The following is a 24377-nucleotide window of genomic DNA, read 5'->3' as shown; positions in this document are numbered from 1 at the left end:
AAACTAAATAAATACAATAAGAGGCACATGAACTTGCAGCATTTAAACGACTACTAGATACATTTTCTAAGATATGTTAACTTGGAAAGGTAAATCCTGGACCCCTTGTACACAAAGGGACATGGTCAAGGTGTTCCAGGACTCTGGTGCTTTTCGTGGAAACTCTTTCATTAGTCACTGACAAGAGACCATGGACCGTGCTCGATTTTCTGTCCCACTGGATCTTGTGTCCTGCTCTTGGGAATCAGTGTGTATGGGGGTGTGCAGGAGTGATACCCACCAGCTGAGTAAAACACCTGCTCATTAATATCTGTGTTCCGCACAATCTGCCCTCATCAGTACTAAGCAAATAAGATACCACCTAAAATAGAGTGTGTACTCTTTTTCCGTGCAGCAGATATCTTACTGGAGGCTTTTGAAAATCTCTTCCACAAGTTGACCATGCCTTTTTGTTGTATTTCTCCATTCAAAACCTGTCAGCACTTTAGCCCACCTTTTATTAAATTGCATATTTCTTTTTTCTTGAATGACCCTTGTTTGAACAGGAGATTACATCTATTATCTGTCCCATAGCATATTCACTAACAACATCTATTGACATAGCACAATCCCTCAAACTCATAAGATTCAAGGGGACACAACTGTCTATGCTCAAACAGTAGCCCCCAGGTTGTGGAATTTCCAGCTCCCACTTCCCGAAGTAATCATTGGTTCAAACCTTTATGCCAGTGTACAACCTGTATTTTATTTTAAAATGTAAACTGCTATGACATCATTATACCTAATAAAATTTACTCTTTAGTTGTTTGAAACAGAGCTAAATGAGTGAAGTGGGCACCACCCTAGTTCCTGTGTTTGATATTTACTTATACAGTGATGTTTATGGCATTTGGTGCAAATCCGATCTACCCAGCACAATGGAGAAGTATTCAATCAGCAACTCAACCATTCTAGATATCAACAGTACTAATTGCACGCTTGCTGTTTAAAACTACTGCAACTTAAATCTATATACACAAAATGTACAAAAACATTTATATCTTGTGTTAAAAAAAAAGTTGTATTCTTTGCCCATTTTCTTCAAACTCCAATGAGGCAGACTATGTTAGTCAATACATTTCAGACTCAGTGGTCCATCACCAGTGCATACATCTGTGAAAAATATAAATGAAAAGCAATACATATCCAGTATGACCCATATATACAGTCTCAATCCTTTAATGTATCCACAATAAAGACATACCTGTCTTGAAGAATAATTATATATATGTCGTTGTTATATATCATGGACAGAACAGCATGCAATGACAAGCTGGAAAGTTACAGGCAAGGGAAGAAATACAACTAGTCCTTCTTTTGTATTACTTCCAAATGTGTCTAATATTTATGTCTAATTCATAAAAACACAATAATGAATTATTCAGATAAAAACCCAAAAGTACCTGATCACGTAATAAAGTGTTACTGCCAGGAGGGCTTTTGCAAAACCAGTGTTACTGTAATGTCCAAAAAAAAAGAGGCAAAAAGCTAAAAAACAAAAAACAAATGTCTTGAACACCCTTAGAGCAACAAAAAATATATGTGTGTAAATCATCACTTGCCAGAGGGTCAGCACAACACATTCTGGTAATGTAAACCAATGTTTGCATACTGCAATATTTCGGCATTGTACAACGCCATTAGATGCATGCACATTGCAGGGTGGTGATTTAATCATGCAATGAACGCTGTGACGTCACTCTAAGATGCATCATTGCGGCTCAAAATAGAAGAACATGAGGGAGGCACCATTCAAACAACCACCACGCCCCATCAAGCACTAAGCAAACCCTATTGACATAAAGAATCACACTGTGGGATATTTTGACCCACTCAGCTGTGCAATGCACCAGCACTTTGCTGCATTGGTGCAAGAAACAGCACAAAATGGCCATGCTGACTCCTGTGTGCGCCGAGATCTTTAAACTGTGTTTTATAACAACCAGAAAATGGCTGCACCCCCTGTCACACACATTTCAGGTGGAGTGGTACAGAGTACTCACTGCAGGAATCTGCCAGTGTGCTCTGCAACATTTAACATGGAGTGAAGTAAAAGAGGCACCAAAAATGCCCCTTTTAAATGACACTTTTTCAACCTTAAAAGTGCTGCTTGGCGCTAAATTCAATTTCTCATGAACCACTGTGATTAAAAAGGCCTTGCAATGCATAGGATCATTAAAGGAATGGTTTGGTCAGAAATGTTTATTGTCCCTACGGGTCGGCCATGTGTTTTTAAGCCTAAGTCGGTCGATATTAGAAAAATTTCATATGGACCTTACCCGAGTTTTCGTCCATTAAACACACGCGAAAACAGGCAGTAGGGTGCCGCCATTTTGTGATAATCTTATCACTTGCATCGCCCTGTGTGACCTGCTTTTGCGGCACTAAATCATATCCCCCGCCCCTGAGCCTGTCATCAGCAGACGCGTACCGTCCATTTCACAACGCCAAAGCACGTCTCATGTCAACATTCGCTGCGCTTCAGCTAATGATGTGTCGCCATGGATATGGCAGGACGCCTCTTTACTCAATAAGTATAAACAGACCGTTTGACAACACACAGCAGCAGATTTTCGCTTCCATTCCTCTCTCTGTGTTACTTTCAGTATTCTGTGACTCGTTTCTGTGCTCTGGTCAGCTACCTTCGCCGCTTGTAGCCCGTGTGAACAGATACCAGTACCATCGCTATAAATTATTTTAGTTTGTTTACCACACAATGGCTACAATAATGCCCTACATGTACGAGCCCGAGTATACCGAGGAGGAACTACTGGAAAGGGAAACATGCGAAAACGATGGGGTTTCGGGCGGCTGTTAGCAGGACAAATCAACGGATGAAGACACTGGACCTAATCGCATGGACGGTGTTTCCACCTGGTGCACATGCAATCTGTGCGTGCTAATGCCAACGACGAGAACTGCTGCTGCTGTCAAAACTCTGGATGCGGGGCCTACTTTTCGGAAGTCGAGCCACAGCCGCAATGCATCACTGAGCTGCCAGACTTCAGGGCAGCCTGCCTCACACGGTCCGTGTTGAGGATAATGATGGTGCTTATGCACGAACTTCACGCAACTCTTCGTCCTCGTAATCCGAGTAACGAGTAAGTATACTCTGGCTGTGATGCCACTACTATTTCATAGTCGTCTCCTATATTCAAAATTACATCTACATATTGTAACGCATGAAAGTCGTTCAATAGTGTGCAGTGTCTAAATAGCATTTGTCCGAGCAGAATTCCATTAGTTACAAGAATTGTCATTGACAACAAAGGTTTAATAAACTTATCTTGGTCATTTAAAAACAGTTTGTATCATTCTTTTTCACAGGTGGTACAGGCTGGTGGCCTATCGTTCCTTTACATGGTTGCTTCACGGGCGGCTTGGACACCGCGTTCAAAGAGTAATACCTGCCTGTGCCGTTCGTGCCATAAGACAAACTTTCCTCAGTGACAGCGGTCAGTACAGGGGATTTTCCCTCTCTGTGCTGCAACCTGACCTGTACAAAGTGTAAAGTTTTGTATTTTTGTGCCATCAAAATAAGAAACAAAATAAAACACCACATATATTTTAACAGTGTGTCTCTATTCAAGTGTCTTCATGTGCCTTGTCTGCACGCCTCAGGCCCATACATCCCACCACCCTCTATCAAAGGCGGTTTGCGCCAGTGGATGCGCGCTGCCATGGGATGCTGTCAGGGGCGCAAACGGCCAAGGTGCCAGACAGCATGTACACATCAAAAGGTATCCCACGCCCAGGGGCCAGTGCTCACATGGCCTCCTCAGAACCCGTGTCTCCAGGCAGGCCTCCCCTGAAGCAGCCCCCCCCCTGCAATCCACATAAGTGTGTCTCCATTCAGCAGTCTTCCTGTGCCTTGTCTGCACGCCCCAGGCCCATCCATCCCACCCCCCTCTATCAAAGGCGGTTTGCGCCAGTGGATGCGCGCTGTAATGGGGGGCAGTCAATGGCGCAAACGGCCAAGGTGCCAAACAGCATGTACACTTCAAAAGGTATCCCACGCCCAGGGGCCTCCTCAGACCCTGTGTATCCGGCCAGCATCCCCCCACCTTACGCTGGCCACCCCCCAGGCAAACCACATAATACCACAACATATACACGTCATTCATTCACAAACACACCCTTATTTCTAATACTTTATAAACCACTCGATATGTCTCATGAGAACATCTTTGTGCTTTGCAAGTCAACTCCTGAACGTGCTACCTGAGAACCACTGAGATCGATGCTAATCTGCTCGTCGTTGTGCTATCTGTTAACTTCTGTGACCGCTTCGAGCAAACTCGTCATTGTGCTAGCTGTGGCCATCTACCTGTTCTCCTGCCACAAACTACTGGGCTTGCTGAATCTAACTGTTTGTTGGTCAAGGTAAGGCCATGCATCACAGTCATATTTCGGTCATTTTTAAATTTCTATCTATTTGCGAGTAGAGTACTCAATAGTGCTATGTTCATTGGTCTCATTGCTATTGACTTGAGTTTCAATTGTTATGCTATCAAAAGTTCTATTTATTTTAATCTGTGTCAATTGTCATCGAATTGCATCCTTCGCGGGTCCTGTCTATAATGTTAGCATGTTTCCTTCTTGTGCAAGACAGTACATCCAAGGGACGAGTCACATGTTCAGAGTTTAGTTCCATAATTTTTTAATTTGCGAAAGTAATACAACTACTAAGCCGCCCTTAATGAACCAGTACGTTGTATTTACTTTTTTATGACATTTTTATTCATCAAAATTTTATAATAATCTTGATATTTACTTTTCAGAATTTTCAACAATGCCTGCCTGTTCGATTAGCTTTTGCCCTTCAAAGACCCATGCTAAATCTGAAGGCACTACAATACATGTATTCCCTAAAACTGTTGATCGAATCAGAGAATGGGTCAGACATTGCGGATATCCACCAGAAGAGCTTGAAAGTAGAGTCCAACAAGTCTTTGAGGACAAGAGGGGTGATCGATACTGCATCTGCAGCCGACACTTTCCCTCGAACATGTACGCCACATCTTGGGTAACAAAGAAGAATAAGCGGCGAACGACACGAAAATTGCTCGCAAACGCTATGCCCACTCTATTCGTCCACATTCCGCCACTGGTGAGTCAAGTGTCCAGATGTAGCTTTAGGCCTTGCGGTAGTGTGTAGGTAGCCAAATGGATTAATTGATATTTTAAGTGTTGTGTCCCTTGTAATACTTTCGATATTGATATGAGTGTATAGATTTTTGAATAATGACATTTATCAATAAATTATTTTTCGATTTTATAACCCTCAAAGGAAATCTATTTATGGGCACAGGGAACTGTGCTATATTGCGCATTTTCAATAGCATTATTCTCAAGTATTCTTTCGCCTTACATGTCAATTTTCTATATTGGCATTTTACTATCAAACAATAATTTACCTTTACAACTGCTTGACTATCCACTGAATCTGAAGCAAGAACATTCTACATCCGTGACGTGCCCGCAGTTATCAACCACTTCTAGCGCGTATCAGGTAATCTTACTTAGCTATTATGCTACAGACTTGTTTTATGCATGTCAAGTAATAGTTTTTATGTATTGTGTAATTATTTTACCGAATGTTTGGTTAGTGCTTTCCATTTGATATACACCTTAGTTGTCGACCTCTAGTGTTTATTTTCAGTTAGAATTAGTGTTATCCATACTAATGCAAGTACTGTCTTTCAGGGAGATGCTGAAGCGTCCACCACATTGACAACATCCCTAGATGTTCTTCAGCAGCACGAGGTATGGATACTGACAGTTCCATCGAACGAGATCATCAGATCTTGTATACTTGTAGCATGATTGTTCTACACAATGTTTCATTCGTGGTTAGCCATTGATATGTTGTACAAACTTAGAGGGAAATCAGGTATACTGGAGGTAGTCCGGGAGCAAACCTGACATATCTTATTAGAGAATAATAGAACATAAAGGCTCCCGTACCTCATAAAGGTTTGGACACTTTGTATCCTGGTTGAACATGAACTAACACACTCAAACATGATGTCAGACAGTAACGCTACAAAGTTCATGGAGAATACAACCTGACTTCATTATATGTTCAGTTAAAAACAATTTTAATACACAATTTATAAGGTTATAAAAACATACACATAAAATTTAGTCAGTAAAATGATTGACAAAGTGACCAGTGCTGTTTAAATAAAGTGCTTTGTGCTAATCACCAAAAAGTGTTAATAAAGTACAAACAGCATACTTTAACTGAATCTGACTTCAAAATACATAAGAATTCTAGATTCGTCAGGTAATTGTTTACAATTGTAGTTTGAAAACTTAAAGAAAAGGCAACCTTTGACTTGTTTCGGTAAACAGAAAGAGCCACACTAAAGATAACAAGTGAGACCTATTCTTGTCAAGTGTCTCAGGATATGGCGTTTTGGTTTCAGAGTACCTAAAATACACCTTTACTGGTTATAATTCCTTATTCAGGTACTTAGTGTTAGTATCTGTAGTAGCCCTATATGTTTCGTTCCTGTATTCCTTGGGATTAGTTATAGGAACTTCTTCAGGGGGGTGTGGAGGCTGAGACAGAACTTGTCCTCAGCTTTAGTCAAGTTGGAAGCTTGATAGAACTAAGCTAAGTTCTGGCAGGTTCGGCAGCGTAGAGTCCTTGATCGTATTGAGTGTGGATTAGTCTAGATTGATCGCTGTTCATAAACAATTGTTCTTAATACATGTTGAAAGTACCAGGCCAAACCTAATAATAAAGACAAAAAACCACATTGTGATTATTGTGGTATCTTAGACAGTGTTTTAGTCATTATACACTGAAGGAAAAAAACGCCCTACAGTAGGGTGCTTACCGTCTCTTAGTGTCGGTAAGTATTGTCTAGGTACTGCCTAGATTCATAGTGTTGCAGTCCCCAGAGGTATCCCTGTAAACACACAAACAAAAAACTAACTAAATATTCTCTAATCTGTAGGCATGGTGCTACTGGCCTACACAGTTCACAAATAGCGGTAGGGCAGCTAGCGCCATCTTAGTAGTATTAATAGCAGCAAGCTTTCAAATGAAACTTACTTAAGACTTCATATTGTGTTGGTCTTAGGTCTTCTGGTGCAGCGATAATGCTGTCAGGGTTGGAAGAGCGGATAGTGTTAGGAGCTGCTATTGTACTGTAAAGATAGAGAGTAGAACTATATTATTACTTTCGTACCCACAAAGGCCATTGGAACAGCATAGGTCTTAGCGTCAGAGAAAAGGCTGGATCCTATTTGGAAGAGGAACACAACCCGCTCGTGGATGTTAAAGATCTTAGGCAACCCCATAATAAAATAGCAGGTGAAGGAGGTTGTGGATGAGGTAATGGCGGCTCAAAAATTCGCTGAACTATTAGTCTAGCAGTAATGCTGTACATTACGTTGTAGTATTGGAGTTAACAGCGCTAGTGAGTTCGTGTGGCAGAGAAATGAAAGAGAGCAGTAGTGGCTCAAAATTTACCTTCCGAACAATAGTGAACGCTCCACGGCTGCTGTAGTATGCAGAGTCACGGTTTCGTAGTGACCGTTGCGAATGCGACTGGAACACTCAGGAACAAGTAAGTAACTGGAAAAGTGCATGCGCGTAGAGTGGAAACCCGAAGTGAATCGCGCTGAAAAGAAGGGACGTATCGTCTCCTGTCACGGCTGTCTAGACGAGTGAAGCTGGACTGATTCAAAGCGGTCGCTTGGCAGCAGGGGGCTACTGGAATGAGACCCGTAAAAAGGCAATGTTGAATCTGATAACACAGATTAAAGTGGTAGTCGGTCTTGTCATGACGGTTCCTGAATGTGTTGTCATGGGAACCAGCCACGCTATTGCTTATACTTGAAGACTAATGCGCATGTGTGCAGGGAGAGACACTAAATTGTGAACGGGCAGTATTGTCGATCACTAAAGGGAGTGTCTTAACACGGAAAAATGAAAATTGAAGCGGCTGTCATCTGAATGTGGACCTAAGTAACGCTCTGAGGTGGAACGGTACCGGTGTGTAAAGCCTATCATTATGTACCGAGTTGTATAGAGCTAACTGGGGCGAAATGTATGTCGTAGTTAACTAGTTAGAGAGGATTCTCGCAATATGAGTAGAGAGTGAAGTTCATAATTATTACCAAAAGTGTACACGTAGTCGGGGGTACGCCAAAGATAAGGCGGTAGCTTCAGAATACAAGGTGCAAGTTTATACATCCAGGAGATAGAGAGCTGAAATCTACCTGCGGCTACAGTCTTGTTAGTTTACAATATCATTAAACTAGCAAGAATTTAAGGAAGTGTAATAAAAATTAATCAATTTTACACTTAAAAAAATCGTAAGAGACATCATCTGAGTGATAGACTCACTTGACCGGCAGAAAAACAATTTGGTTATGCGAAGGTACACTCTAACTTGGTAGAGATTTTAATCGGGTGTGGGGGGTGTCTGATTAGAATAAATTAGTTCATCAGTGGCAACAGTATATTCAAGGGTCTGGAAAGTATATTATTTCATAAATATACTCCAGTCAATATTCTCATTCAGTCCATCTGGGTAACTTTTAGTCAGGAAGATCCATTTTTGTTCTTGTACACTTAATGTATGTTTGTCATTGTTAGTGTCTTGAGTTTGATCTATTTTTAGGACTACAGTCCACCGTGGTTCCTCAGGCTTGTGTCCTTGGCTGTTAAAATGGCCCACTAGTGGTGCATTCATAGTATTGTTTCTGATGCAACTTTTGTGTTCTCCAATCCTGACCTTTATTTTCCTTTCGGTCTTGCCTATATATAACCTGTTGCATGGACACCAGATAGCATACACTACCATTGCAGAGTTACAGTTGGTTAAGACACGTTGTTCCCATCTCTTGTTGAGGCCCAAATCTATATCTTTAGATCTACAGGTTTGAGCGCAGCAATTGCAATGTCCGCATGGGCTGTGGCCTATTGTTTTAGGTAAACCCCAGGTTTCAGTTAGTGTTAATTGGGTACTTGGTTTCAGAGATACATCATTTTTTGTAATCATTTCTTTCAGATTTTTGCTCCTACGAAAGGCACACTTTGGAGTAGGCAATGGGCAGTCGCCCTTTTCTAATATATGCCAGTTATTTCTTACAATCTTGGATATCCCGTTAGAGAGTGGGTTATATGTACTCACAAACACAATGTTATCATTGGTGGGTTTTTTTCTCTCTGTATTCTAGAATAGCATCTCTGTTGTTATTGGTTGCTCTTTTATATGCTGTTTTCACAATTTTTCTGGGGGTAACCCCTGTGGATCAAATTAGACTTGAGGTTGTCAGCTTCCTTCACAAAATCTCTTTTGGTGCTACTGTTGCGTTTCATACGCAGGAACTGTCCGAAAGGTAAATTTTGTCGGGTATGTTTAGGATGGAAACTTGAGTATGCCAACATAGAGTTTTTATCAGTTTCCTTATGGAATGGTTTCACCTGGAGTATTGATAAGTCTTTATTAGCATAGATCGTTAAGTCTAGAAAGTTGACTGATTCACGACTTGCGGTTGTGGTGAATTGCAAAAAGGGATTTTGTGAGTTCAGCCACAGTACAAATGCATTAAAATTCGATATATCACCAGACCGAATCATTAACACGTCATCAATATATCTTTTCCATAGTTGAATGTATTGTCTGTATGGATTAAGATTAGTCAAGATGGTATGTACTTCGATAGTTTCTACATACAGGTTTGCAAGTGTGGGCTCTACTGCTGACCCCATGGCAGTTCCATGTATTTGTTTATAAAACCGGTTATTAAAGGAAAAGTAGTTTTCACACAATGCTATTTCTGTACACCAGAGGATAAATGAGTTTGGGGTTTTGCCTGTCGTTCTAAACTGCAACAATTTCTCTTCCACCATGCTTAAGGTTGCTGCCTGAGGAATTTTAGTGTATAGTGAGACTACATCTAGAGTAACAAGAAGTTCGTTTTTATTTATCTTAAGGCCTTCGACCATTCTGATCACTTCTGTTGTATCTTGGATGTAGGAAGTCATTAGTTTTACATATGGACTAAGAAAGCGATCTGCAAATTTAGAGAGGGGTTCTAGGAGTGATCCGCAGCCTGATACAATGGGTCTCCCGGGAGGGTTCTCCAGAGTCTTGTGGATTTTAGGCAAAGTATAAAACTTTGGGACATTCGGGCAATTAGGTGTCAAGTAGTCGGCTTCCTGTTTGGATATCCAACCTCTCTCTTCAGCTTTAGCAAGCTTGAGGTTGATCAAGGATTGTTGTCTTTTGGTCGGGTCAGTGGTAAGTTGCTCGTAAAATGAGGTATCGCTAAGTTGGCGATCACATTCACTGATATAATCCTGTCTGTTAAGGAGAACTATTCCCCCTCCTTTATCAGCTTTTCTGATTATTATATCTTGATTAGATTTTAGAGTTTTGATTGCCTCTCTTTCTCTTCTACTAATATTCTGAAAGATATGTTTGTCAGTAGTTTTTTCAAGTTTAGCAAGATCTCTCATCACTCTATTTTTGAATATTAGAGATTCTGGGGTGTTACTGGCAGTAGGGGGGTTGAAATTAGAAGGCCGACCCAATCCAGTTTCATTGGTCTCTCCTGTGTAAGCATTAGTTGCAAAGAATTGTTTCAAATGTATTTTTCTAAATAGCATTTCCAAATCGGTTCTGCTGCCAAATGCATCATAGTGGGTAGTGGGGACAAAACTCAAACCTTTTTCAAGTACCTCTATCTCTGTTCTGGTGGGATGATAGCTTGATAGGTTGACTAGTAGGGTCTTTTGCTCCTTGTGTGCCGTGGCTCGAAGTCCCAATTCGTTGGGTCCTGGTCTAAAAAACCAGAGTTGGGTCTTGAGTTCCCTCTTCCTCTCCGGGGTCTTTGTGGTTGTCCTCGTCTCATTCCATTGGGTCTTCTGCCTCTTGAGCTACCTTTATAGTTGGAATAGTCCTTGTCGGTATCTTCCATATTCTCATCACTTGAGCCGTAGGAGCTGTAAGAAGTGTTACCCAAGCGCACTTTGCGTCCTCTCTGGTTTGATTGGACTCGTTATTGATTTGGTTTGTAGTTGTCCTGGGTGTAGGAGAAGGCTTTCTCATGTGTGAAGTCTATTAAGTCTTTCTTCATCCTTCTGACTCTATCGCGTGTGGTATAGTCTTTAAAGTCATCTATTTCCTCCATTGATATGTACCTGTGTGGTCGACCCCAAGTGTGTGTTATGTTTTCAATATTGTTTTCAATATTGTAATCCTTACTAATGCAAGTACTATGTTTCAGGCGGTAGATGGAGCGTCAACCCCTGCACTTGATGCGGAGCCTGACATTCAAGTAATTCCAGGGGAAGTGGAACCGGGACCATGCGTATACGAATCGGTGCAACAGCTTTCGGAAGTACGCACTACATTTACAACATCCATAGATATTCTTCGGCAGCACGAGGTATGGATACTGACAGTTCCATCCAGCGTGATCATATAACTTGATTCCATTTGCTATACTTTCTTCCTTATTAACCTAAGTACTGTGTTTCAGGGAGATGATGGAGCTTCCTCTACAATCACAACATCCCTTGTAGTTGATGCAGATGTAAATAAATCGGAGAAATCGGTCGATTAAATCGGATCATATTTAGATATCCATTGATTCTTTTAGACAATGCATCATTTGTGGTTATCTCTTTATATGTACCTGTGCCGTCGACGCCAAGTGTGTGTTATGTTTACAATATTGAAAACCATACTAATGCAAGTACCGTGTTTCAGGGAGTTGCTGAGGCGTCCTTGCCAATAAAATCATTCATGGCAGTCTTTGCGGAGCCAGAGATATGGATACTGACAGTTCCATCGAACTAGATCATCAGAGCTCGAATACTTGTCGTTTGATTGTTCTACACAATGTTTAATTCGTGTTTAGCTATTGAGATGTACCTGTGTGGTCGTCCTCACGTGTGTTTTATGTTTTCAATATTGTGATACATAGTAATGAAAGTACTATGTTTCAGGGAGTCGATGGAGCCTCATTCCGTGCTGTCTATGCGGATCCAGAAAATATAGTCGTTGCAGCGCAAGAGGAAGGGAAGACATGTGGAAACGAATCGGAGCAACAGCGTGCAGATGTTGAAGTTCGAGTCAAGAAAGTTGCAAAGAACAGAAATAAAAATAAGGTTAGTTACAAACAGTTCATATTTTTAGAAATTGTTTTGCGCTGGGGACTATATTATGTTTTTTTTCTGTCAATTGTACTATACTTTATCTTGTGTTTAAACTGATCATCCCTTTTCCAATCTGTCCTCTAGTTACCCGTGGGAGTACGAACTATACATACACAGACAGTGAAGCAAATGAGAGACGTTGCTTGCCAGACCATTTACACTATGGAGGAACTATTAATTCAGGCGTGGCATGTTAACACTCGAGATGCGATTGTCCAATGGCCAGAACATGAATTGAATGTGTCTGGAGAATCCAGCAAAGTTTTATTGGACCATTGCTACAGTGCGACTGCACCACCACAAGAAGATGATACTGGATGAATTCACGATAGCTCTGAAGTTGTCGCCGATCATTTCACACAATCTACACCAGCAAAAAAAATGCCAGCCAAAAAGATGTCAACATTGTTGTGTTCTCCCATCAATGTTCAAGTAACAGATGTTGAAATGACAGAGAATGAACCAGCAGCACTATTCACTGACGCATCAGAACATGATATCAGCGATATTAGTTTCAATTCTGGTGATATGTACACAATGATAAAGTCCGAAACAACTGTGATGCATAGTATTCGACCATTTTTTGATGGATATTATAAGTATGCTGAAATGTGGGCATTCAGTTAGAGGGGAAGTATGTGGGAAGACATTGATTCATGTGACTCGTCAAACACAAGGCAGTAACGTCAAAATACATGCCGCCTGTACATTACGACATACGTTCTCATGGTCTGCACAACCGATGCTGGGGAAACTGCCAGCAGGCAATCTACTGTGTGCAACTGCCTCACTTTTTAGTGGGTCCAGTTTTAAAAAGTTAGAGTCTTTCTTTCAGTTTGTGGGACTCATTTCATTTATAAAACACAGTACTACCAATTCCAACATGATTATTTATTTCCGGCCATTAGTGATGCTTGGAAAATTGAACAATTGTCTCTAGAAAGTACATTCGAAGGCAAACGATTCAGGCTAGCCGGCGATGGACAGTGCGACAGCCCTGGATTTTCTGCCAAGTACTGCACCTACCACTTTCAGGACATGGGTAGTAAGAAAATTGTGACTTTGGTGGTCGTGCAGGTGTCCCAATGTAAATCCTCAGTGGCCATGGAGAAACTAGGATTTATAAAATCATTGGAATATCTACAATCGAGGGGAATGTACATCGACCTCATAGCCACAGACAGACACGTTTCAATAGCCAAGACAATGAGAGAGCAGTTCCCACATATTAAACATCAATTTGACGTATTGGCATTTTGCTAAATCAATCAATAAGAAAATCTCGACTGCAGGGGGAAAAAAAAGGTTTGGAAAGTATTTCACAGTGGTCCCAGTCTATCAGCAACCATCTGTGGTGGAGCTCCAAAACTTGTGAAGGGTCAGTGGAAATCCTACTTGAAAAATGGTGGTCACTGATGCACCACTGTACCAACGTTCACCGCTGGACAGAAAACCAACATTTCCACCAATGTGAACATGGCCCTTTGTCCCCAGAGGAGGCACGGAAGAAGAAGTGGTTGATTCCATCTTCACCTACACACAAATCCATTGAGAAGATTGTTTTTGATAAAACTCTATCAAGAGATTTGAGGGGACTGACAGAATTCTGTCACACAGGAGGTTTGAAGGTGTTCCACAATATGTGCCTAAAGTACAGGCCAAAGCGATTGGGGCATGAAACATAGGACTCTACTAGCGGTCTTGGCCCATAACGAGATTGTGTGCCGTGAACAATCTAGGACTACGGGAAATGTAGGGATGCTTCGCTACACTACGGCCTTTGCAAAAAGAAGTAAGAAATGGGTGGTCAAACCAGTATATGAGGAAATGGAGTTCGACTTTGTTAAAGGCCTTATTGTTAATGTACTAGAGAAGCACACACATGGAATTTTGAGCGATTCTGTGCAGAGCACAGATACATTGCCACCAAACATTGCCACTGTGCCATGTGCATCCAAATAAGAGCTTGTTGAGAAGTACAAATCCCGGTTTAAATCATTATAATCTGATTGTCTTTTTGAAAAAAAATATATTGTACGGTGTACATTCAAAGTATGCTAACCCTAACCCCTCCCTTCATCATTCTGGGTGGCGAACAACCTTCTCTCTCTATTCACCTCATATCGCTGACCTTGTCAATATGTGTATGTATATATTTTTGTTGTTGTAACTAAGCTTCGCAATCTCATGTAAATGCTGCGCACTGTTACCTGAGGGGTGGCTTGCGCATTACAAATAATAAAACAAACAAACAATAAATCTCACTTTCAAATCAACTTCTCGGGAACTTTATACTTTTCCTCACCTTCCCCCAAAAAGTTAATGTCTCCATAGTTATGGTTCTCTAGGGCTGCAAAGCTTGCGGACAACGAGGACAAACTTGGGGGGCTTGGAACGCGCCAAGCGAGGCATTGCAGATGGGAGAGAAGCCAGTTCGCATTAGCACAGTGAGGCCTAGTACAAAGATGGAGTCGAAAATTCAAGTTCTCACAGATGGCTTTACACGGGATGTTGCAAAGTAAGAATGTATGCTCATGCAGAGTGAAGGTCAGCAGCTTTGATTTTTTACTGGCGGGCTGGAGAGTCCCACGACTCGCACTGGTATTATAAGGTTCTATTGTTTTTTGACCTTGAGCGACAGGGACCATGCCGAAAGGACTTCATTTGAAGGAGGGGTGCAATAACGTAAGAGTCGATAAGGCTGAAAATTCTGAAACTACACTGAGTTTCATGTTAGTTCAGTATATGAAAAATTGTTGCCACAAACAGAGTGGGATTTACGGACTGCATTACGCAGAGACAATGGAAATGGCAAATATAATGTAAGTAACTCTTTAGACGATTTTATACCAGAATATAATAACAATAGCTTTCAGTTAAAGACAAGTTAAGTTGTACTTGTTCGTTCTGTGTGGCACATTACAATGAAGAGAAAGTAAAACATTTGTGGGATCGTCTTTCTACCAGGCACATGGGCATGCATTTGCCAATTCGACACGCATGTAGACAAACAGTCGTTTCTCAGTGGTTCAACGTTAATAAATCATTACATTGTGTGTTAACCTCGATTTCTTTCATCAGTTTTCGCATTGCTTTTAGAGCCGAACATACTCCATTGCACTATCCTCGCAAGCAAAAAGTTTCACCACGGCCCTAATAAATAAAATGAATAATAGTAATAAAGATCGGCTGGCAAGACTAATTTCAATTTTTATGTTTTCAAAACAGATACATCCTACCGTACTGCGACTGCCACCTATTCCAGACCCCGGCCGACGGATTCTTCAATCGCCAGCTGCAGCTTCTTGTAAACAACTGCACTACCTTGACTATCTTATGGGACGATCGCCAAGGGCCCATATGCCCTTTTGCAGTACTAGCGGCTAGAAGCAACATATCAACCTTTACGGTGGCCTAGTGCCTAGTTGATGGAACAGCCTTGCGATCCACCGTGCGACCAAAGTGCCTATGTTAACGAAAACCAAAACTCACGATAAACTTTAGCGGATTTGCAGATCAGATCGAGAGCAAAGAAAAAAAAATTCCATTCCGATTTAATATGCCAATTGCTGAATATTCTCTAAACATTTCACGTCAAATAAATGTACTTTACCAAATGTACAATCTTGCTGTTTGATTTTAAAGTACAGTGTCATATTCCGAATTATGTCGCACTGTATTGTGAGTTGATCTGTATTGGTTTCCGGGTTCTGTATGAGGTCGCATAGAAGACGACTAGGCGCGTTTGCCTGCGCAGCACAGTAACATCACGGAGAGAGGCGGGGAATATGAATGTTTTGATAATGTCAGGCTCAGGGGCGGGGAATATGATTTAGTGCCGCAAAAGCAGGTCACACAGGGTGAGGCGGCAAGTGATAAGATTATCACAAAATGGCGCCTTACTGCCTGTTTTCGAGTGTGTTAATGGACGAAAATTCGGGTAAGGTCCATAGGAAATCTTTCTAATACCGACCGACCTAGGCTTAAAAACACATGGCCGACCCATAGGGACAATAAAAATTTCTGACAAAACCATTCCTTTAATTATGTCTCAGAGGAACCGGGCCTCATTTGAATGACAGCTCCTGTCAAATGTATCCTTGAAAAATCAACCAGGGGCTTCGTTTGCATTTGACATGGGAAACGCAGCTATTTCTTTGCAAACGAATCAAGAATCAGCTGTCCAGAGAAAGACTCTAAATAGATGCCTGTAACTGTATCCAATCTGCAAAACAATTCTGGCACTCAAGAAAAGAACTACAGCTACAGAAAGTGTATATTTGCTGGAAATGCAAACCAAATTTAAAGAAATAGTAAAATGTGCTTTTTCCTGACTTAAGGGGGAAAATCGTCTATTTAAAAGTACATTGTTGTGTAAAGGCTTGATTACTTAGAAATGTAAAAGGATTTGTTACTGATAGAAATACACATATAAACTGTTTTAATTCCATAGGTTAAAGTCAAGATTTAAAAGGAGAAAATCAAAGCTAAAACCCAGGCTGAGTTGGCAAACTATATATTTAAAAAAAACTTGCTCTGCTAGTTGCTAGCCCTGAGAAAGGGTGACACCTCATAAACTGCTGGCACAGGAAAGGCTAATTGCTAGCATGGAGGCTTTGAATACCCAGGACAATGGGACTTCCCAAGTCGCATCAGACATTCGTGTTTGCTCCAGGCTGGAACAATAGCAGGCTGAGACTCTCACCTGTCAAGTGTGAGGGGCAGTAAACTTCAAACAAAAGAGAGGCCCCTCATCCTGCTTGAAAGGAATTGACATTTGCTTGCAGTTGGGGAAAAGAAAGAAAAACTGATTAAGTGACAATAGACTTCCTTTTGGTTTAAAAAAAGCTTATTTTTTAACTGAACTTCAGGACATTTAACTTTTCAGCAAGAATGAGGAAAAATATGAAAAGTTGTAGTTTTAAATCTAATTTTATGCTCTTTCTGTGAATTGTGAGATGTAATTGTGAGATCTGCCTGTTTTACTTCAGTACTTCTTCATGTATCTGCCCACATAATTATAGAAGTATTTTCACTGCAAAGTTTAAAACATTGCGTGAGGAACCCCATCAGAGTTTGCTGTAGCGTCCAGTCATTCAGCAGTTTTATTAGAAGAGGAGCCCTGCTCCTTGTCCACGCCCTACATACCCCCACCACCCCCTGTACCAGCATAACTTCAAATTCAGAGTGTGGGTGGGAGTAAAAAGAGGTTTAGACCCGCCGAAAGCCTCAGGGAAATGGTGGAGATCTCAAAAGGGGAATTTGTAGTGGCAGAATTGATTGTAACAGGATCGAGCCACTTGGTTTCACAATTTCAGATTGAATGATAGCTTGAGGTTCCAACCCTCGAGCGCTGTTGAACAGAGAGTAACACAACTGCAACAGAAAATTGTTATCTATGTCACCAAAGGTCACATTAGGGTCAGCCGGAGGCATAATCTCCACCACAGTATTCTTGGATGTCTCCAAAGTGGGCCACGCTAGAGCTTCCTGCCCCACCTTCGTGGACTTCGTTTTGAAATAGTTAGTTATGTGATCCACACTGGTGATGGCCAGGGCAGCAGGGAATCCTTGTTGGTTATTAGCAGGCCTGACAGCAGGTTCCTCAGGCGACATTGCCTGAGAAACACAAGAAACAGCATGTTCGTAGCCGTTCATTTTGCCATACGGCTTGCTCTTGATTTTGCAGAGGTTATAAGTCTTTTGCTTTGTTGGAGCATCCCCGGCATTTACAGGTGGGAGGAATGCAAATGGTTGTGTACCCAATGTACACAAATGGGTTTACAGCTCACAAGTGCCAGTCACAGAGACCGAAGTCGGTCCAGTTCACAAGGATCGAAACAAACTTGTGAAGCTAATCACATTTCAGCTTATAACTCTGGTTCCCAAGGTCACATTTTGAGGCGAGTTGTATCATAAGATGGAGCTTTTCATAAGTGTTTTGACCGTAATTGAACAATTTTTAAATAAGTTTCATGGTTCCCGAGTTAATGGACAAAATATGATTTCCCATGTTCTCTCAATGTAACAATAATTAAGGACACACATACTTTTCAATTTAATTAACTGGCATATTTTTGTATCCCAAGATCTGTGTCCAGGCCTGATTATCTCCCACGTGTTGACAGAACTTTCAATAAATCACTTAACAATCTTTCAAAGCCCAGGACCTAAATATGTGTTCTTATCTTCCTGTACATAGGGGTATAATCCCATGCCTTGGCATCATGTGGCAGTCTCTTGTAATATGGCAATTGTCATTGTGCTCTGGGAGAGACCACGCGTTGAATTTTAATTCTGAATATTATTGAGAGCTCACATCCATTATGTGGGATTGTGTTGCCTGAGTGGGCATCTGTTCATCACAATAAAACTTTGGTCAAGCACAAGCTCTCTCCCGTTCCTGTCACTGTAGAAGCTTCAAATAGAGATTGCCCAGACGTCCTATAATTGTAAGGAGAAATGAGCAGTGCTTGGGCTTTTGAATCAAATGGGGGAAAGGTCTCTAGACTTAAATACAAGTTTTAAAGTCAGCTCTGATGACAAAACATTGTGCTATTAAAATGCATTTTTCTTTCCACAATATATATTTTGCTTTAATGTCTTGCAACACACAAGATGCATTTTGCTTCTATCTCATTCTCACAGCTTATTTTACAACAGTATTTCTGTAGGTACCAGTTTCCTTAATCCTGTCTCCTCTGACTCCCACCTATGCTCCTTCTTCCATCTCCTTCCCTTCTTAACACTTCAGTCCGAGAGGGCCTTCAGATCTGCTCCAGGCTCCCAACAGGAACTTTGATGACAGTGATACATTCTTGACCCCTCAACAACTTCCTCCATCATCAGTTCTCTGCAGCCTGGTCGACAATAAACAAACCTTCTTCTAAAAGGATTTAGCATTGGCCTCACTGCTATCAGCAGAGCCGTGAGCAATGATTTAAAAGGGAAGATATGTGTAATGATGCCAGCAATGCCAGCAAGTATCCTTTATATATTTTCAAAACAATTTGCAAATGTACATTTACAAATAAATGCTAGTAATCTTTTTACCATGTTTTTCCGAAATGAAATTCCTCAGGTTTACATATGGTCATTACTGGGAGAGTTTTGCTTCAAGAAAACAAGTTAAAAGCCATATAAACTATTTTGAATATGTATTGTTATAATAGCTTTTTTGTTAACATCTTTCAACTGTCCATGGGTGCTCTATTGCTGTTAATAGGAAAAGGCTGGCTAATAATCTGCAACTCTTGTTTAAATGTGCATCCTCGACTGGATAACTAAATTACATATTTTAGCAATCTGGGAGGAGAAGTTGCACAATATAACAATGGGGATGGGGTTTGCAGAGGACCCATATGAATGAAGGGATCACTGCAGAGGCCCATGCAGTGTGACCATTTTATGTGCCAAAGCAGGCACTAGCAAGGCACAAATTGTGACTATTATATGAGATAGTCTGTCAGCATAACATGCTCTGCAGAAGTCTGCAGAGGCCCTGGATGCATGATGGGAGCACTTCAGAGGCCCATGTTGTGGCTATTCTAGGTGAAGGTAGAAGATGCTACCAGGGCCCATGTTGTGGATGTTATATATAGCAGTCTGGTGCATGAAGGGAGCCCTTCAGAGGCCCCTGCTGTGGCTATTCTAGGTGAAGATAGTAGACAGTATGAAGGCCCATATTATGATTGTTATGTATGGCAACCTGGTAGCAGAACATATTAATGTGGAGAAGTTTGCAGGGCACATGATGCATGAAGGTATCACTGCAGAGGCCCATGCTGTGGCTAAGGCTCATATTGTGACTGTTATATGCGGACGTCTGGGAGCAGCACATAATGATATGGGGATCTAGATGCACGAAGGGAACACTGCAAAGGGTCATGCAGGGCTATTTAATGTGACGGAGCAGGCATTACCAAGGTCCAAATAGTGACTATTATATATGGTATCCTTGGAGCACAACTTGATGTGGGAGGTTTACAGAGGACTTGGATGCATGAAGGGAAACTACAGATATGTTATGATGGGGAAGCTTGAATTGCTAAAAACCCATGCAGTGCCTATTCTACAAGAACAGTGAATGTACTGCTAAGCCACAAGCTATGCCTGTGACATTAGAGGGACACCTGCACTGCGGAGTCCCATGCTATGCATGTTCCATATGAGCAAAGCTTGACCTGCCACTGCTTACACCATTGTGTCTGTTCTCTGTGAGGGGAGCAGGCACTACAGAGGCCCATACTGTGTGAATATATGTGGGGTGAGATTGCACTGCTGAGGCCCATACTGAACCACTTGCAATGAGCTTAAACTTGGGAAACACATGCAGTTTTACATACGGGGAGCTTGCACAACTAAGTACATTCCTATGACGGTTCTTTGTAAGTGGAGTTTACACTGCTAAGGACAATGCTAAGACTACTGTATGTGGGCGTAGCTTGCACTGCTGAAACCCATGCTGCAACCATTCTATCTAATGGAAGCTTGCACTGCTGAGTCCCAAGGAATAACTATTCCTTATGATGAAAGCTTGCACTGCTGCTTTCGGGTTCTGTGTTGAAGGAAGGTGACCTTACACAAGTGCAGCCCGCAAAGTCCTTTTCTATTTGAGGGAAGATTTCACTGCTGTGGCTAATGGAAACATTTGCTTCATGTTGCCATCATCTATTTGAAATAACATGAATGGGCGTGGACCAAGCTATACCCGATCTGTTTGAGGAAATGCCCTTCTACTGAGGCCTATCATGATGTACTCTGTGAGGAAAGTTCATATTGACCCATTCTCTGTGTGTTTGATAAAACTGAAATGCAGTAGTTGTTCTGCTTATGTTACTGTTGCACATGATCTGATTCGTTGTTTGGTCATTAAAACTTGCAGTGCTGCTGTCCATAATCTGCCTGCTCTGTGTGTGACAGAGAAACGTGCCGGGATTGCCTACCAAACCCACTGATGCCACAGCAACATACCTTGAACGAATGTTCAAAACTGCTTCAAGTGTGAATTAGACAGCCAGGCCCACCACCCCTTCAAACATCCATTGCCACAGCCTCCACCACCCCAGTCATACATGTATCAGGCAGGTTTTAGGCTAAACATATGTGGGATGTATTGACCAACTCCGCTATGCTATGCAGCATGACCCTGCCAGTTATGGGGAAAGAAACAGCAACAGTGGCAGCAAAACCCTTGTGTGTGCCAAAAACCTATGAAAACCTACGAAAACCGTGTGCTTCAGCACACAAAAAGAGGGATGCACAACCTGCCACCCATGGTGCATGTGCGGTGGAATAGAGCACACCCTGCAGAAATGTGCCAGTGGGTCCCATGATCAGCAAACAGAGTGCAGACAGAGAAGCAGCACTTTGCAAGTGAAACCCAAAAATGTGCTAACAAATGACATTTGCTTTGTTGTTAAAAACTCCAAAATGCCTATAACACAACACTTTTCAACATTTAAAATCTTGCCTGGTGCTAAAGTTCATGTATCTAATGAAGCATTATGAACATACAAAGTCCTAATATGAAGAGCAAAACATTCATCAGAAAACTGGATTGTCTGTAAACTGACAGCCACCGCCAAAACCTTGGTGCAGTACCCTGGGCCACCTGAATGACAGCTGTCAGAGTTACTGATAAAACTTTAAAAGTGAGCTAAAACTCAAAAGCCTGCTGGATTAGCAAACAGAAAAAGGATTGTTGCCGAAAAAGAATACAGATCTTAGTTGTGTTTTTATCCCACAGATTTTAAGGCTAAGAAAATAATGTACTTATGTTTGATGCAACAAAGTTGGTTTTGCTGGATTTAAAAGTTAATTAGCCTGGCTGGGGCTGCACGAACTGGAAAAGCAGGTTTTTCCCCTGGAAGGAGGGCCTTCCTCTCAGCAGAAACTCACAGGGAGGTGTTAATTGCTGGTTAGCCCAGACTCTTGTCTATAGAAAGCTAAGGAACAATGGACATCCTACAACCCAGGATATTGCAGGTGTGAAAGGCCGTAAAACTGCTTCAGCCCAGGAAACTCCTGCCTGACAGAAGCAAATTCCAAGGAGGGGGGCACCACATGCTTCAAGGAGTGACAAATACTTTTAACAGGATATGTAATGGACATTTTTAGAAGGGGTATAACGTATTGTCAAAAGGGGTGCAAAATCTGAAAATGACAGATTAATTAACGTAAATTTTAGCACGACCTTTGAAAATTTAGTACAACCGTGTAGCTTATTCTGAACAGGAAAAGGAAGAAATGTGGGTTTATGGGGGTCTGTATTTCTGCTAGAATTTTGAATTCCCATGTTAAACACACACATTTGTGGAAAGTTGCATGAAATTTGGAAACTGTGTGCATAGCGAAAAGGACACAATTCTGGTGAAAGTGGATACCAGATCCTACAGCTGCAAGGTTTTGATGAAAAGATGCTACATAAAATATGGCATCTTTGTGTGTAATTTGTATAAAAGTGACTAATGTAGAAATGTGTGTTTAGTGTATAATCCGATTTTGAGACCAGTGGCTGAAGGGAGGTCTCTGAGGACTGTAAAGCAAATCATAAATTATGACATCAGTCGGCCTTGATCCAATCTCCCCAAATGCAAGGCGGAGATGAAGTGTGGTCCTATCCCAGCTCACAGGGGCAAGCTTAGCTAAGCCGGCCCATACACCCCTTTGTGATGTCATTTTTAAAGGATAAATAGAGACAGCTGACAGCACATACAGACAGATCCACTCACTCTCCTGACTGCTGGCGGAGTGCACTGCTGCTGAAATCTACATCTTCCTTGTTCCAGATTCCAGAAACTTGGCAAAGCAAAGGCCTATTGCATAGCTGAACCAATCTCAGCTAGGCCTCAAATTCTAGAACAGAACCCCAAAAGCCTAGGGGAAGCATCATAATACAGCCGGGCGTGCCGTTAATGCTTGCCTGCTGAATTGAAATATCCTCAGAACCAAGAAGGGCAGATCCCGTCCAGTCCTGTGCCGTGCTGTGACCGGAGCACCTTGCTGACCCTGTCCAGTCTGATGTACGCAGCTGTCAGTCCCTGATAGATCCGATTCAAATGTCCAAAATCCTGACGGTCCAAAATCTTAAATCCATTTAGTTTTGTGAGTATTAACAGGAAGCTAGAAACTGTTGATTACTGTGCATTATCTTGTCCCCTCCTAACCTCTGTCAACTTTGATCTATTAATTTAATTTGAGTGACCAGCCTAGCGCTCCAAGGTGGACAGCGAAGAACAAGGACTGAGTCGCAAATCACTCCTGACTCTTACGTTGTGCCAACCTGGTGGCTTAGCTTGGATGCTCTAGTCATAGTCAATATTTTTCTGATTTTAAAACTGAAGCCTCTTTCCACTCTCGCGCCTATCTCGCAAAAACGACCTTTACTAAAACCTCTATGACTCCCTCGGTTTTTGTGATAGAAACGTAATTTCAACTCCTACTTGTACCTAACATCCATAGCTATCCATAGAACCCAAAGCATTTCAAAACAGTGCGATTCTCCCGTTATCGCCAATATCGCGCACGGAAAAGTTTGCAGCAAATTCCCATTTTGAGAAATTTGTACACGTGTGAAATAGCTCCCATTTGCTTCCAACTTCCAACTTGGACTTTAAGATTTCAAATGTTTTCTGCTGACTAAATCATTGCTTGTGATTTTGTGCAACTGTTCAAAGCGGCTCCCGTAGGAATTTAGAATAATGTAAAACAAAATTCCACACATTTAGAGTTCTTGCTCAGCCACTTTAAAAGTAATTCTGACAATTGAAAAGCCCACTTAGTTTTTCTCTTTCTGTGTAAGGGGAGAGAAGGGGGGAGTGAGACACTGTTTGATCTGTACTCTTCCTGAATGCCTGCTCTCTCCTTCCATCTCTTTGCATTGCCCATTGGGGGTTGAGGGTGTTGCAGGGGGAACCTCTAACCATAGTGCCATCTGATCTGAACCAACACAAAAGTATTATTTCTGTGCTGCATTTGGACTTAATGTGCTTTCTGTGAAATCTTATTGCATAACCACAGAGACTTGCATTTCTCATATGGCATTCATTTTCTTTCTGTGTATCAGTGTTATGGCTCATTGGAGTGGCCTTTAACATTACGTCACTTTTAAGTTCAGTAAGGTTAGCACCTTATCGATATTCAACTG

The 24377-nt window shown here is 41.6% G+C and overlaps 1 protein-coding gene across 1 annotated transcript in view; it reads right to left on the bottom strand.

Annotated features, from left to right (window-relative positions):
* The window catches only part of ASNS (asparagine synthetase (glutamine-hydrolyzing)), a 299686-nt gene that overhangs the window by 176142 nt on the left and 99167 nt on the right, over positions 1 to 24377 (bottom strand). The gene's annotated exons all lie outside the window — the stretch shown is intronic.

The sequence above is a fragment of the Ambystoma mexicanum genome, chromosome 2q (genome assembly GCF_040938575.1).
Source record: "Ambystoma mexicanum isolate Mex_15411 chromosome 2q, UKY_AmexF1_1, whole genome shotgun sequence".
NCBI lineage: Eukaryota > Metazoa > Chordata > Amphibia > Caudata > Ambystomatidae > Ambystoma > Ambystoma mexicanum.
The sequence above is the reverse complement of the archived record's forward strand: the minus strand, read 5'-3'. Positions and strand labels throughout refer to the sequence as shown.